The following is a 4,901-nucleotide window of genomic DNA, read 5'->3' as shown; positions in this document are numbered from 1 at the left end:
AGGGGTTTGAGCCTTTGCCTTGTCCTGCCTCCCAGGCTACCGGTTTCTTTTTTTTAAGTTGACATTTTCTCATTTCAGAGATCTGTAAAAACGACATGTTTGCACATCAATTTCAGGTGTAACTCAGCTTCATTCACCTGTCATAGACTGCTTTACAGAAATATTTTTCTAGGGAAACGTCACAATTTCATTATTCAGTGCCTCATGTTGTGCTTTGACTCACACCGTTTCCTCCGAGTTAATCCACCAAGGGTGGTGGTTTGCTGGGGAACTGCACAAAGTACGGAATGCTTCGTGAATGTGCACGTCATCCTTATACAGGGGCCATGCTAATCTTCGCTGTTTCGTCCCAATTTAATACATGTGCTGCTGAAGCGAGCACCAGGCTACTGGCCATCTCCCCTCCGGGAGGCAGTGCAAAGAAGAAGGGAACAAACAGCCTAGAATCGCTCTGCCAGGCTCACACGGTGCCCCTGCTACCTTCTTGCTGTTTAAATTTGGGCACATTCTGTAATCGCCCTGTGCTTCAGATCCCTCTCTGCAAGTGGAGGAACAATAGGATCTGCCTCCTAGGGGTGCTGTGAGGATTAATGCATTCATCCCCAAGAAGCCCTTCACTTGGTGCTGGCTGAGTGCCTGCATCTCACATCCAGGCAGGACATGACACAGTGCCTGTCATCAGCTCAGCCCTCAACAAATCACTCTTTGCTGGGTTGAATACAATGTAATAGACTAGCTACCTTTGGTTCCTCCCTGTTTTCCCCTTCCCCAGGTTCCACTGAAAATCTTTAAACATATGGCCCATGAAGAACAACAGAGATAAGATGGGTGAATCCTTGTTTTCCAGGATCTGAGCAATTTCTTGGGATGCAGGATTTTCAGTCTTAAAGTGGGATGGGCCTGTACCCTACTACTACCTGCATCTTCCATTTTTGGGGCCAAGAGTGAGGTGTTTGCTCCTAGAGGCTACTGGCATGGAAAGGTGGCAATGTCGTTGATACCACCAATTGTCCCCACCCCCAATTGTTGTTAATGCCTCCTCTCTCCCAAGAGCTACTGAAATATGCAGTCTGTGACTCTACACTGCACCTCCCGTCACAAATGCTGGCGTGTGCTCCCTAGGAGTAGAACGCATTGGCCAGGGGTGGTGGAAAGATGTACCTCGAACAGAGCGACATTCATCTTAGTCCTGCTTCCAGGCAATCACACTGATTTCTTGAGAGGTTGGTGCTGATGGAAACTTGGGGTCCTATTTTGCACCAGACTAGGAGTTGGTACACCTCGTTCTAATCTCCACTTTCCTCTTTGAGCTGTGTAACCTTGGATAAGAAGCCTAACTTCTGTGGGGATCCAATGTCCCCACTGCAAAACAGGAAGAAAATGAGATAATCCATCTAAATCATTGTGCCCCATGGAGCAGGGGCAGTGGCCATCAGGCCAGGGCCTGTATGGTGGACAGGTGATGTGGCTGAGGGGATCAGGAGAGCACGATGCTGCCCGGCTTCCCTGCTTGTGCAAACACTGCTCTGCTCCTCCCTGGTGAATAATGGTCATTTCCACTTTGATGGAAGGTCTGGCGACTTCATCTGCTGTTACATGAGGGCATGCCCTGAAAATGTCTCACCTTGGGCATGTTACTTAAGCTCTCATAGCCTCAGTTTCCTCATCTATAAAATGAGGATAATTATAATACTCTCTTGTTGAGTTGTTGTGAAAATGGTTCATTAAAGGTCAAGTCTGGATTCAGGAGATGGATTTGTATGGAAGCATATAAAATCAGTCTTGTTATTTTATACCCATACCTCATTCTCTAGTTCAACCATCAAACTCCCACTTATTGAGCACTTACTGTGTGTTAGGTACTGAGCTAGGCCTTAGGGACACAGTGATGAATGGGGCACAGTTCTTGGCCTCAAAGAACTCAAAGGAGGCCAAAGGGATTAGTTAGCAGGTTATTTATTATCCTTCTCCTTTTGTATTTTTAAAACAATTTGTTTAGGGCTCACTGTGGCAAAGATGGCTAGATCTCTAAGCAGTATAATCTTTCCCTTTCTTTTTACTAACAGAATCCATATATTGCTGTGTGTGGCAAGGTGCCCACTAAAACACCTAGCCTTCTTTTTAGAGATATGTACGTGGTAGAGGGTTGGCAATGAAATATAACCGAAGTCAATGAATGGAGCTTACAGGGAAAGCTCTTTAAAGGGGGATGACTCAGCCAGAAGGCCTCACTTGTCTTTTCCCTGCATCTTCCTTCTCTTTACCTGGAGCACTGAAGTGATGGCTGGAACTCCAGTATTCACCTTATGAGTATGAGGACGGAGATCATACCCTAGAAGCTGGAAGGAGCCTAGGTCCTTCAGGACATTTTGGAGTCACCATATCTGCTTCAGACTATTTAACTCCACACTTCAATAAAATTTTTTTTTTTAATGTTTATTTATTTTTGGAGAGAGACAGAGTGTGATGGGGGAGGGGCAGAGAGAGAGAGGGAGACACAGAATCTGAAGCAGGCTCCAGGATCTGAACTATCAGCTCAGAGCCCAATGTGGGGCTTGAACCCATGAACTGTGAGATCATGACCTGAGCCAAAGTCAGATGCTTAACCAACTGAGCCACTCAGGTGACCCTTAATTCCACACTTCTTATTGTATAAGGGGGAAAATACCTCTGCTTGATTTAAAACAATATTTTAAGTCACAGTTACTTGTAGCTGAACACAATTTCTAGTTGATCTACCTAATAGATGTAGAGCAGAGCACAGAAAATGATCTAATTTTTCCCCCGAATGTCAAGAAGTGAAGGTCACAGAAATCTAACAAATGAGAACTTAATGTTGAAACCCAAGACACCCATTAATCTTTCCCAGGGTAGACCAAGAGAAGCTGACTAAACCTGCCTATTCTTTGTATGGCCTCCACAGGAAAGCTGAGTTTGAAATACCCTTAAATTCTAGTCTCTCTAAGGTTTGACACTGGGGAATTAAATTAACAGTATTAAATTTTTTATTTCAGCTTTGTTGGCACTGGATGATGAGCCTGAATAATCTTTTTTCTTTTTTTAAAAAATATTTATTTATTTTTGAGAGAGAGAGAGAGAGAGAGACAGACAGACAGAGAGACAGAATGCAAGCAGGGGAGGGGCAGAGAGAGAAGGAGACACAGAATCCAAAGTAGGCTCAAGGCTCTGAGCAGTCAGCACAGAGCCCAACACAGGGCTCAAATTCATGAACCACGAGATCATGACCTGAGCCAAAGTTGGATGCTTAACCAACTGAGCCACTCACGTGCCCTTGAATAATTTTTCTTAGTAGAAGGCTCACAAAGGCTCAAAACATTTATCAGAAACCCAGATTGCTTGGGGCACCTGGGTGGCTCAGTTGGTTAAGTGTCTGGCTCTTGATTTCGGCTCAGGTCATGATCTCAGGGTTCATTAGATTGAGCCCTGTATTGGGTTCTGTGCTGACACTGTGGAGCCTGCTTGGGATTCTCTCTCCCTCTCTCTCTCTGCCCCTGCTGTGCGCATGTGTGTGCTCTCTCTAAGTAAATAAATAAACTTAAAAAAGAAACCCAGATTGTTTTATCCATCTGCATATTCCTGTTATAGTTGTATTTTTAATAATGTTAAAGGAATTTAGAAGTTTTTAAATTCACATAGCACACATTTTTACTCATTCCAAGCAATAATAATAGTTTTCACTTACTGAGCACTTACGCTTTGCCAGTCATTAATAAATACTTAACAAATATAGTCTCAATTACTTCAATGTCCATATTGAGAGACATGATATTACTACTGCCATTTTGCAGATGGGGAAACTGAGGCAAAGGTGAGGAGGAAGCATAATGCAGGCTGAGGGCAAAGTGCAAGCTAGCACGTCCCTGCACACCTCCCCCTGACCCCAGGTGGGATATGTGTGATATTCCTTGGACATTCCCAGCTACCCAGAAACAGGAAAGTACTAAACAAAACAAAACAAAACAAAACAAAAACCCCCAAACAAGTGGTTAAACTGATAAGAGTCTTCACCAGTTTACAAGAAAAATGCAATCTCATCAATAACGTAAAGTCCAGGAACTCCCTACTGTCTTAATGTTAATGCTTTGCTAGAGGAAAAACAACCTTAGCTTGACAATAGCTAGGCCTCCAGTAATCTGTGAGTCTTTAGCATGTGAAAATCTCTTTCAAAACTTCCCTTTTGACTTTACCTCCCTCAGCCCCACAGTATATAAAAATCCACTCTTCACAACCCCAGTGCAGCTCTTCCTGCCCATGGGTCCTGTCCCCGTGCTTTAATAAAATCACCTTTTTGCACCGGAGACCTCTTTAAGAATTCTTTCTTGGCCATCAGCTCCAAAACCCTCATCATCCCAAAACCTCATCAAAGAGACTTTAAGTAGCCTGTTCCAGGTCACACAGCTAAGAAGTGATGATGGGATATGAAGTCAGGTAGACTTAAAAGTAACTTATCCTGTCCTGGAATAGGTGAGTGGCTTTGAACAAAAAGCTGTTTCTTTACATATGAAAAAGGAGATATATTTTCTAGAAACTACTTAAACCTGCCCAAGCACATGCTGAATTCACCTAAGATCTTGGACAGTCTGTGGAAAGCCTCTGGTCTTAGGGGATGGTAAAGAGGATGCTCCCTTACTTGAAGGCAACCAACATGTATAATATTTGTGCATTTGCATCCCCATTTAGAACATCTGAATTCCATGACCATTCACTTAAGCAGGGAGAAAGGAAGACAGAAGAGACATTCAGTATTCAATGCCTGGTAAGTAACCAGGTGCTTATCAGAATGATAGCCTGCTTGATAACATATGGTTTGTTGGCATCCTTCTCTTACATGTCTCCCTTATCAACACTTCCTGGGATAACCTCCCAAATAAATCACTCAA

General features: G+C 43.5%; 1 non-coding gene across 1 annotated transcript; it reads right to left on the bottom strand.

The window, feature by feature from the left end:
• Positions 1 to 276: 276 nt before the first annotated feature.
• LOC122202547 lies at positions 277 to 382 on the bottom strand. The gene has a single exon (XR_006194726.1). It is a non-coding gene; the product is annotated as a U6 spliceosomal RNA (small nuclear RNA).
• Between the last annotated feature and the right edge of the window lie 4,519 nt (positions 383 to 4,901).

This window comes from Panthera leo, chromosome A1 (assembly GCF_018350215.1).
Source record: "Panthera leo isolate Ple1 chromosome A1, P.leo_Ple1_pat1.1, whole genome shotgun sequence".
NCBI lineage: Eukaryota > Metazoa > Chordata > Mammalia > Carnivora > Felidae > Panthera > Panthera leo.
The sequence above is the reverse complement of the archived record's forward strand: the minus strand, read 5'-3'. Positions and strand labels throughout refer to the sequence as shown.